Here is a 12,186-nt window from a genome sequence, read left to right as displayed (position 1 = left end):
GTTCTAATCTTGGTGTTCAAAGCCCTATGCATATTGGGACCAGGATACCTGAAAGACCATCTTACCCCTTATATACCCAGTCGATCACTGCGCTCTGCAGATGAGGGCCTCCTGCAGATACCACCTTATCAGGAGGTCTGTTCTGCACAACATAGTAATCGACTTGAAGGCACATAACAACGACATCAAATATTAGACAGGCGCAATCTCTGTTATCTTTTCGGTGCATATTGAAGACCTTCCTTTTTCAACAAACCTTTAAGTAGAGATCTTCTCCCAGTCTGCACCTGTTTTGGAATTGTGTTTTAAGATGTTTTCAAAGATGTTTTGACTTTGAAATTTTAAGATGGCTTTTAGTGTTATGTCCTTTGTTTGCCACTCTGGGCTCCTTCTGGAAGGATGGGTGGGATAGAAATTTAATGAATAAATAAATAAATGAAGCCCTCCAAGTTTGTGGCCATCGCTGCTTCTTGTGGGAGTGAGTTCCACAGTTTAACTATGTGCTGTAAGGACTTTTGTTTATCTGTCCTCAATCTTCCAACATTCAACTTCACTTGATGTCCACGAGTTCTGGTTGGATTCACCTTCTTGCGTGGAGATGGTCCCTTCAGTGCAGGGAACACAGTCGTAGCAGCACAGTGGATTTCCTTCCTGAACCACCTTGAAAGATCCGGACTGGCAGCTTTCCACACACCTGGAATGCCTGTGAAATTGAAACTGCACTGTTGCTTGAGGTCTGCAATATGCCACATTCCTCAGCTACAGATGTTACTAGACAGGGATATCTGGCGACCTCCCAGTTGTACTACTGCAATACGCTCTATGAAGGGCAACCCTTGAAGACAGAATGGAAGCTGTGTCCAGTGCAGAGTGTGGCTGCTGGGCTATTCTGTGTGGGACATCCAAATGGGAACACGTCACCTCTAAGAGCTTCAGCGGTTGCCTTTTTGCTCCAAAGCCCAATTCACAGTGTTGGCACTCATCTCTTCCCTCTTTAAGAAATCATGGCCACTGGATTGGGCTGATGGGAGTTGTAGTTCAAAAAAAGTCACTTTTCCAAGCTCTGGATGACACCCTGGATCCACTCGGTCAAACCCTCTCGGCAAGCTTTAAGAAGCCAAGAAGGGCCAACCGAAATCCATGCAAAGAACTCCAATTTCATGAGTTATAAATGAGTTATGTATTGTTTTGTGTTTTAGCTGGGGGATTGTTTTATCCTCTTTCAATGGTAACCCTGGGACCTCCTGGTGAAGTATGGATAAGAAACACTCCTGAGAATTCTGCTTCTAGGCTACCAGCTTCAAGCAGACTTAGGAAGCAGCAGGATTCGACTCTCATCTCTTTATTGCACATTTGTTCTGATTTCTTTATGGGCGGGTCATGCAACCACGAATGAGCATTCATCCTGATTTGCTTGCAGGATGTTCACTGGTCTTAGGAGTGCACTGTCGGTGCTCAGCACAGTAACACGAAAGTCCCAGAAGGAAGGCATGAGGCAGGAAATCTGTTTCAGACTGCAGAAGGTTTGTAGCAGAGTGGGATGTTCCTCCATACAAGTCAACACAAAAAGTCCCTGCACAGGGAAATCTAACAGGTAAAGGAAAGAGGGTTTAGGCTAGCCTAAGCTGTTCCCTCGAAGCCCTTTTTAAAAAATGTGCATAGCATTTTTATTTTTAATACGCAGAAGGGTCACCGGCCAGAAAGGGGCTTCCCGCCTCCTCTCTCCCTCCCTGCGAAGCAGCCGAGGAGCTTCAGCCACTTTGCTCTTTAAAGGGTTAACGAAGGAAAGAGCGCGAAGGAGGGACTTCCCTTTCCTGCTCCGCTTCTCTGCAAGAAATGCAGAGTGGAGACGCCAGAGGCCTCTTCATGCGCGCAGCGACGTCGGAGAGCGGGGTTGCGTGCGGGGAGGGAGCCTGGAAACAAAGGTATGCAATGGGGGGCGGAGGGGGAGGGTGGCAGAGGGAGAGCCCCCCTGGAGGGAGAGCCCCGCTGAAGGGCCCCCTCCCCGCAGACCCTCCAAATGGAGGATGCAGCTCTGCCCCAAGGCCTGCCTCTCCCCTGAGCTGAGCTGGCGTTGTTGGGTCAGATCGAAGCATTCCTCGGGCATATCACGCCGCTGAATTTGGTTCCCAGTTCCTTTTTGCTTGAAAGTTCAAAACACTACAAAAGAAAAGTTGACAGCTACAGCAACTTCAAGCCAAAGTTAACATGTCTCTGATTGTCAGGCCCAGGATATGACTCAGGAACCAGACCAACGATTTGGTTCAATTCTCAATTCTTTCTCACTCTTTTGTGTATCGCCATGAAAATTGACAGGGTTGTTAAGCAAGTGTTTCTGAGTTCAGGACTATATGTTTTGTAAGGTTTTGTTTTGAAATGAGCTTATGGGAAGCCTCAGAATGGCATGCGGGGGTATTTTCCATTTAACATTGTGGAATGTGAAAAATCCCCGCTGGCTATAATATTCGCTAGAGACACATGTTACCAAATTCTTCCCAGCTACACAGGAAGTGGATTGGACTGTGAAAGAGCAACCCAAATGGTGTTTGCATTTTGACCAATTTGTAGGGCAGTCCAATATCTCAGAGAGGAGTTCAGGTCTCCTGCTCCCCTGGTGCATTCACTATAGCTGCCCAATTTCCCTGCTTTTTAAAGTTTGATGGAAATAGATGTGGGCTATAGGTATGTTCTTAAACCGCAAGGTTTTTTGCCTCTTAGTGACTTTCCCTGCTTTTTAATCTGGGAGGTAAGAGATGGGATCCTGTCCAAGTTTGCTGAGAATGGATGGATCATTTGCATGCTTATTGAGTTCAATGGGATTTACTCCCCTGCAATCATGCTTAGCATAGGTAAAACTGACCCGGGGGGGGGGGAGGGAGGGGGGGAGGGAGAAAGCAGGTCTGATCATTTGCATGCTTATTTTCAATGGGATTTACTCCTATGCAATCTTGGTTAGGATAGGAAACACTGACCATGGGGGGGGAGTGGGAGTGGGAAGAAGTGTATTGGAGGGGGCAAAGGAAGGTGGAGGGGAGGGCAGGTTTGATCATTTGCATGCTTATAGAGTTCAATGCTATTTACTTCCATGCAATCATGTTTAAGATAGGTAAAACTGACCATGGGGAGGAAGAAGGGGAGGAGGGGGAAGGGAAGGGGAAAGAGGGGATTGGAAAGGGATGGGGAGTGAGGGGCAAAGGAAGGGGGAGGGAAGGGGCAAGAGGAGGGGATAGGAGGAAGTAGAAGGGAGGGTGGGTTTGATCATATGCATATTGTTTGAGTTCAGTGGGATTTATTTCTATGCAATCATGTTTGAAAATGAAAATGGACTGCCTTCAAGTCAATCCCCACCTATTGTGACCCTTTGAATAGGGTTTTCATGGTAAACGGCATTCAGAGGTGATTTCACCATTGTCTTTCTCTGAGGCTAAGAGGCAGTGATTGGCCCAATGTCACCCTGTCAGCTTCACGGCTTTGTGGGGATTTGAACCCTGGTCTCCCAGGTCATAGTCTAACACTGACCCAGGGAAGGGGCAGGGAGTGGGAGGGGAGGAGATTGGGTGGGTGGGCACTGGGCAGATGGGTAGCCCCTTTCCTTTCCAAAAGGAAAATATTGTAAACAGAATCATTCTTTTTCAGGCTTTCCCCCACCTTTTTATTCTACAGCAGACACATGTAGCCTCCTACCCAAATTTAAACCAAAGCTTTCCCTGGCCACATCCACACCAGGCCTTTATTTCACTTTGGACAGTCACAGCTTCTCCCAAAGAATCCTGGGAAGTGTAGTTAGTGAAGGGTGCTGAGAGTTGCTAGGAGACGCCCTGTTCCCCTCATAGACCTTCAATCAGAGTGGCTGACTGTTAAACTGTTCTCTCAGGGGAATAGGAGTCTCTTAGCACCTTTCACAAACTACACTTCCCAGGATTCTTTGAGGGAAGCCATGACTGTCTCACATGAAATCAAAGTCTGGTGTGGGTGTGGCCCCCTGATTAGGCAAGCCCAGCAGCTGTGAGGCTTTTAGAACTCTGACAGTTGGTTCTTACTGAGCATGCTCCGCGTTATCATTGGGTCCCAGCCAAAATTTATTAAATTAATTAAAAACCACCCAGGCCTTTTTTAAACTTTTAAACTGCAGCAGATGAAGGTCAGAGTATGGGGCAAGGTCAGTATCAGAATTACAGGTACTCTGTGAACATGGCTGATTTTTAATGAATTTCAACAAATTATGAGAACTCAGAGAAAAAAGTCCAAAAGGGCTCTGAGGTTTTTTTCTCTCTTTTTAGACTTTGAACTCTTGATTCACTCCGACTGTTTTGTGTATCGCCATGAAAATTGACAGGGTTGTTAAGCAAGTGTTTCTGAGTTCAGGACTATATGTTTTGTAAGGTTTTGTTTTGAAATCTCTCGTGGCTGTATAATAATGGAGTTATGATATTGGTAGTTTTATTTTCAATCTGTGTCTTAATGATTCCTCAGATGGAATCCACCAATTTCATAGCTATAACATCAGTACCTTAATTGAGGCATCCTCTATGACCTCGAGGTCTCTCTCCTGTCAGTCACCACTAATTCAGTTAGGATTTTTTACTTCTCTGCATCACTTTACACTTGCTTACATTTAATTGCATTTCCTCTTTAATACCCAAGCCTGCTTGGAGAGTTCCTTTTGGAGTTCCTCACAATCCTTCTTTATTTTAATCACCCTGAACTTGATATCAATAGTAAAGCTGGTTACTTCACTTCTCACCCCACATCTATGTCATTTAGAAACAAGTTTAAAAGCACAGGTCCTAATCCTGATGATTGGCGGGGGGGCACTTTTTACATCCCTCCATTGGGAGAACTATTCATTTATTCCTGCTTTTTCCTTCCTGATCTTTAAACACTTACTGATGCATGAGAGCACATTTCTGTTCCACTGTGTGTGGATTGCTGTGTTCCACTCCATGTTTGGTAATTCTGCCTTTGATAATATTTTCCACTACTTTTCCCAGAACAGCTCATAGGCCTCTGATTTCCCAGATACCTTCTGTGTCCTTTTGGCTTTCAAATTGTAATACATTTGCCAGTCCATATGGTAGCAACTCTTTGGGAGAAGGTACATATTTTTGTTAGAAGATCAGCAATGTCTGCCTTCTTACTCCCTTCCCGGCACCAACCATTGAATGGTCTGACACTGTCCTTGGCACTATGTCTGCTGACCACAAATTTGAGAGCAGGCACGCAGATATTAACACATGATGCAGCCAGTTAAATCAAAAATACCCCCATGCCAATCTGATGCTTCCCATAAGCTCCTTTAAAAACAAAACCTTACAAAATTCATAGTCCTGAACTCAGAAATGTTTGCTTAACAACCCTCCCAATTTCCATGGTACTACACAAAACAGTCAGAGAGAATCAAGAGTTCTGCGGGGAGGAAGGCAGGATACAAATTAAATCATTGATTGATTGATTGATTATATTTGTATCCTGCCCTTCCTCCCAGCAGGAGCCCAGGGCGGCAAACAAAGCACTAAAACACTTTAAAACACCATAAAAAGCAGAACTTAAAATACATTAAATGAAAAACAGCATTAAAAACATTTTTAAAATAACAACTTAAAGAAAGGGTTAAAAACATTATTAAAAAACATATTAAACAATTCTGACACAAATGCAGACTGGGACAGGTCTCAACTTAAAAGGCTTGTTGAAAGAGGAAAGTCTTCAAAAGATGCCAAAAAGATAGCAGAGATGGTGCCTGCCTAATATTCAAAGGGAGGCAATTCCACAGGGTAGGTGTTGCCACACTAAAGGTCCATTTCCTATATTGTGCAGAACAGACCTCCTTATAAGATGGTATCTGCAGGAGGCCCTCACCTGCAGAGCGCAGTGATCGGCTGGGTATATAAGGGGTAAGATGGTCTTTCAGGCATCCTGGTTCTGAGCTGTACAGGGCTTTGTACACCAAAACTAGAACCTTGAACTTGGCCCGGTAGCAAATGGGCAGCCAGTGCAGTTCTTTCAGCAGCAGGGTGACATGTTGGCGATACCGTGCCCCAGTAAGCAGTCTCGCTGTCGCCTTTTGCACCAGTTGCAGCTTCCGGACCAACCTCAAGGTCAGCCCCACATAGAACGCATAGAGGAAGGCTGGGGTATAAATAAAATAATAACAAACTAAATAAAAAAATAAAATAAACATCCAAGGCCCTCCTTCAAGGTAAGGTGGGAGTCTGTCAACAAGGGAGAGGGCTTTCTCAGTGGTGGCCCCCAAATTATGGAATGATCATGGTGATGTGTGTCTGGTGCCAACAGTGTTATCTTTTCGGCTCCAGGTCAACACTTTCCTCTTCTCCCAAGCATTTTAGCATGTGTTTTTAAATTGCTTTTTAAATCTGTGTATTTGTTTTTAATGTTTTTAATTGTGGTAAACTGCCCAGAGAGTTTCGGCTATGGGGCGGTATACAAATGCAATAAATAAATAAATAAATATTAAACAACCCCGTTTCTTCTTAATTTCTCATTTCCTGCATAAAATATTTTGTAGCTGCCTGAAAATGTCCCATTCCCATCCATTTTAATTCACTCACTCCAACTATTGCAATGTTAATGCATTCCATTTTTTGCTTGACAATTTCTAACTTTCCCTGGTTCATGCTTCTCACATTCCATGTTCCTATTGTGTGCGTTGTACAACTCTGGACTCTCCTTTTGCATCTGTGTGCATCAGCCTCTGGGCTTCCTTTTGGCTTTGACCCAGCTGCATCATTAGTCACAGCGCTACTCGTACTTGTCCTTTGTTCTTCCCCAGTAGCTTGGTGAGTGCCTTCTGACCTGGGGGTCTCATCTTCCAGCACTGTCTTGTGTTGCAGGTAACAGGGGCTAACATTTTGGGAGGGAAGGACAGGATGCCAGCTGCCCTCTGGCAGTGGAAAGGGCCATGTTCCTGTCAGACAGGATCCATCCTAGGTTTGTAAATTCCAGCTGTGCATAAATACTTAGTTGTTCACCTTAAATGGAGAAACAAGAGAGCAGTTTTTTGCTACAATTGTCTCTCTCTGTGTCTCTTTTCACAACCTGTTACCAAGCACCTACTGCTAAACTAACTACATATGAGGCCTCGAGCTTTGACAGTTAAACTCTGATATCAACAGAGCTCTCAGAAATATGTTTTCAAAGTACAACTCATAATATATTCACAGGATGTCTCCACAGCATTTTATCACCTTTCCTTTTCATTCCCTCAGGATACATCTGGGGTGTCAAGGCTGAGGGAGAACCATCTGAAGTATCACTGGAAAAAGCTGAGGAGCAGGTTCAGGAGCAGAAACTGAGGAGTGAAGATGGAGCAGAGACAAGAGCAGAGACAAACTCACACAGGGGACAGACCTTATAAATGCTTCAAGTGTGGAAAGAACTTCAAGTGGCACAGCGACCTTACTTCGCATCAAAGATCTCACACAGGAGACAAACCTTATAAATGTTTGGAGTGTGGAAGGAGCTTCAGTTGGAGTAGCACCCTTACTTCGCATCAAAGATGTCACACAGGAGACAAACCTTATCAATGCTTGGAGTGTGGAAAGAGCTTCAATCGGAGTGCAACCCTTACTTTGCATCAAAGAACTCACACAGGAGACAAACCTTATAAATGTTTGGAGTGTGGAAAGAGCTTCAGTTGGAGTAGCAACCTTACTTCGCATCAAAGAACTCACACAGGAGACAAACCTTATAAATGCTTGGAGTGTGGAAAGAGCTTCAGTTGCAGTAGCAACCTTACTTGGCATCAAACATCTCACACAGGAGACAAACCTTATAAATGTTTGGAGTGTGGAAAAAGCTTCAGGTGGAGTAGCAACCTTACTTCGCATCAAAGAACTCACACAGGAGACAAACCTTATACATGCTCGGAGTGTGGGAAGAGCTTCAGTCACAGTAGCACCCTTACTTCGCATCAAAGAACTCACACAGGAGACAAACCTTATAAATGTTTGGAGTGTGGAAAGAGCTTCAGGCGGAGTAGGAACCTTACTTTGCATCAAAGAACTCACACAGGAGACAAACCTTATACCTGCTTGGAGTGTGGAAAGAGCTTCAGTCGCAGTAGCCACCTGACTTCGCATCAGAGAACTCATACAGGGCACAAACCTTATACATGTTTGGAGTGTGGAAAGAGCTTCAGTCACAGTAGTGCCCTTACTTCGCATCAAAGAACTCACACAGGAGACAAACCTTATAAATGCTTGGAGTGTGGAAAGAGCTTCAGTCACAGTAGCACCCTTACTTCGCATCAAAGAACTCACACAGGAGACAAACCTTATCAATGCTTTGAGTGTGAAAAGAGCTTCAGTGACAGTAGCTCCCTTACTTCGCATCAAAGATGTCACACAGGAAACAAACCTTATCAATGCTTTGAGTGTGGAAAGAGCTTCAGTCGGAGTGGAACCCTAACTTTGCATCAAAGAACTCACACAGGAGACAAACCTTACAAATGTTTGGAGTGTGGAAAGAGCTTCAGTCACAGTAGCTCCCTTACTTCACATCAAAGATGTCACACAGGAGACAAACCTTATCAATGCTTTGAGTGTGGAAAGAGCTTCAGTCGGAATGGAACCCTTACTTCGCATCGAAGATGTCACACAGGAAACAAACCTTATAAATGCTTGGAGTGTGGAAAGAGCTTCAGTTGGAGTAGCAACCTTACTTCGCATCAAAGAACTCACACAGGAGACAAACCTTATAAATGCTTGGAGTGTGGAAAGAGCTTCAGGTGGAGTAGCAAACTTGATTTGCATCACAGAACTCATACAGGAAACAAACCTTATTCCTGCTTATAGTGTTGAGAGACCTTTCGTCAGAATGACTACAAGGATCCATACAAGGAAAGAGATGTATAAATGCACTGAATGTGAAAAAAGCTTTAAGCAGAGTTCTACTCTTTCTGTGCATCAAAGGATCCATGCAGGAAATCCAGGCTACCAACAGGATTTTTCTGGGGAGTTTCAGACCCCTGAAAATCTTCTTCTCTTAGGTTAACCACAGACTGTTCCACTTCCGTTCACCTGTTCTTTTGGTGGCCTGACAGTTTTTCCTTTGCAGAGTCAGAGAGGTTTTGACTTTTGCAGAGATGGGTGAGCACCTAAGATGGATGCTGAGGCCAAGGTGGCTGCAGAAGCCAAAATGGCCTCTCAGTTGTCCAGTCTTTCCCCATCGTATTCCCGCCCTGGCAGTTTCTAGCTGCCAAATTCAATAATCAATTAATGACATTTCCTGCATTACTTTATCTACTTCCTGTAGATCCTCCCCCTCTGTCATTTTTACCTCCATGTGCATCATGCGAACATCGTTTTTTGTGATGGACTTAGTAGTCTTTGTCTCACATTGTCTAATACAACATAACACCAGCTGGACTATTACATATATATGAGGAAGCTTAATCCCGTTATAACATAATTTAGTAGATGTTTTACTCTGCCTCCTCCATCTGTAGTGAGCAAATAGTCCAACACCATCCTGATTTGGAGAACTGTTTTTCTTATTTGCGTTTGGGTTGCCGGTAAGATATTTATAGCCATAGAGGCCATAGGAAGAGCTTCTTTGGTCTCTTCTGCAGGAATTTCTACTAAAGATTGAAGTCTCCAACCTCCAGAACCTACAGCGGCCGTGCCAGCCAAGGGCAGGAAAGACCACCCTACTACTGAGCCCATCGTTAAGGGCCTGCGGTTTTCTATGTCTCATTGTGCAGAGCGGCAAACAGGTTTTGTTTTCTCTGTTTTCTCTTGGATTGGTGAGGCTCTCTTGTTCCTGATTCTACCAACTGGGAGTACCTGAGTGACCCTGACAGCTGGTATAAGCCAGTCAAATAGCAGGAGTCAATCCAGTATTTGGCAATACTTTATAAGCTTTATGCGCAGAACAATAATGTTCAGCTAGAGCTTCCCATGGGCCTTTGTGGAAGAGGGAAAGACCAGCTTTTCCATGGTTGAATATACTACCATCACCTGGATCATAAGAACATAAGAAGAGCCTGGTGGATCAGGCCAGTGGCCCATCCAGTCCCTCATCCTGTTCTCCCAGTGGCAAACCAGGTGCCTGGGGGAAGCCCGCAAGCAGGACCCGAGTGCAAGAACACTCTCCCCTCCTGAGACTTCCGGCAGCTGGTTTTCAGAAGCATGCTGCCTCTGACTAGGGTGGCAGAGCACAGCCATCATGGCTAGTAGCCATTGATAGCCCTGTCCTCCATGAATTTGTCTAATCTTCTTTTAAAGCCATCCAAGCTGGTGGCCATTACTGCATCTTGTGGGAGCAAATTCCATAGTTTAACTATGCGCTGAGAAAAGAAGTACTTCCTTTTGTCTGTCCTGAATCTTCCAACATTCAGCTTCTTTGAATGTCCACGAGTTCTAGTATTATGAGAGAGGGAGAAGAACTTTTCTCTATCCACTTTCTCAATGCCATGCATAATTTTATACACTTCTATCATGTCTCCTCTGACCCGCCTCTGACCCGTTGGCATAACAGGATAGAGAGTGCCCTTGTTTAGGGAGATATTTTACTATCCTACCTGCGTCTATATTTTTAAGCATGTTTTTCTTTTTATGTATTTGGGCTTTGAGGAATTTCTCTAAAAAGATAGCAATAATTTTTTATTATATATTATATACTTATAGCTGATCTGTAACAAATCGGAAGTCAAGTTCTTTTTTTCTTTTTTTTTGTTTTTGTTTGATTTTGTTATGTTTATTTTATGAAAATTTGAATAATAAAAATTATTACAAAAAAAAAATAAAAAGATAGCAATTATTTTAACGACTGTGCAGGCCAAATGCAGAATTCACCACAAGGCCAAGAAATTTTTTTTGTAGGTTCTTCTTCCTCTACATTGTCTTCCATGAGAATCAAATGTGTATGGTTTGATCTCAAACCTACAGAATTTGATAACATGATTCTGAAGAAGTGGGTTCAGCAGCAGCCTCAGCAAAAAAAGTTTCTCTGTGCTGACTGTGAACCCATTCCCCCCCAAAGATCTGGCTGAACTTTGCTACATTTATTACTCTGGGTACAGCCATTTCTTCAAAGTTTATTTTCGCATACGCTTTGTGCAAGTTTTGAATCCCTAACTTGACCTTAAGTTTAAGCCTTTTTCTAAGGTTCATTTCCTCACAAACTGGCGAATCTGAATCTTTAACTACTATTTTGCAATCTGGGTTTGAACAGATTTGAAGGTAAATTGTAGTATCTTGTGCATGATGTAATTTTCAAGCCTTTGGTCAGCATACCTTAATTTTCTAATGTAAACCTGTTTAGCACACCTTTGAATCCCACCAGTTATCACATTCTGTAAACAGACAATAGTGAATTCACGTCAAAAGGAGACCAATTCTGCATCACTATGTTTGTTGGCCCAGCCTGATATACTCCAAGACAGGAGCGAAATTAAAAATTACACACTTCTTTGCCACTCGTACACAGAAGTGCCTTAAGGAGTCCTTTGTTAACGAGCATCCCCTCCCCCTTGACTGGTCCTTTTCTCTCAAGGATAATATCCAGTGGAAATTGGGAGAATCTCCCTCTTTAAGTCTAGCTGATGAAATTGACTTAGCAAAGAGCTTTGACTTTGAGTTCAAAGAAACAGGCCACTCATCATCTGGCTCTCTAAAGACCACAATGCACGAGGAGCCCCAGGATGTCATTAAGGTCTGGACAGGAGAGTGCTCATCTAATGTACCAGCAACTCATCTTCCCTCATCAGAACAAAAGCTTATCCAGGGTAAAAGGACGTGGCGACATCGGCGGCGTAACACGGGACACCTTCGCTTCGCAGCCCTTCGCTTTTTGGCCCAAGACATCGGTGGCACCTCTCCCACCCCGCGGCACTGATGGGGGGAGTGAAACGTCCTTCTGGCTCGTGACATTGGCGGAGTGGAGACATATTTCATTGTCTGCTGCTGTTGTTTTAATTGTGATTGTGTTTAGTGTGAATGAGTTTGAGTCTTTATATGAATTGTATTCGTTTGAATCTTTGTGTGGCTAATTTATGGAGTGTGTTTAGTGTGAATGAGACTGAGTGAGTATATGAGTGTATGCGTGTGAATTTATGTGTATTTTATCATGTGTCTGGGAGAGAGGGCCTTGCTCCGACCGGGGGGACTTTCGGGGGCCCCAATCAACGTAGTGACGAGTAATGGGAGGTATGGTGTTGTGAGAAGA

The 12,186-nt window shown here is 43.9% G+C and overlaps 1 pseudogene; it reads left to right on the top strand.

The window, feature by feature from the left end:
- LOC133378999 (zinc finger protein 850-like) overlaps window positions 1–10,644 on the top strand; it is a 44,311-nt pseudogene extending 33,667 nt beyond the window's left edge.
- The last annotated feature ends 1,542 nt before the right edge of the window (window positions 10,645–12,186 follow it).

This window comes from Rhineura floridana, chromosome 3 (assembly GCF_030035675.1).
Source record: "Rhineura floridana isolate rRhiFlo1 chromosome 3, rRhiFlo1.hap2, whole genome shotgun sequence".
In the NCBI taxonomy this organism is placed as follows: domain Eukaryota; kingdom Metazoa; phylum Chordata; class Lepidosauria; order Squamata; family Rhineuridae; genus Rhineura; species Rhineura floridana.
This window is presented reverse-complemented; position numbering and strand designations above follow the sequence as displayed.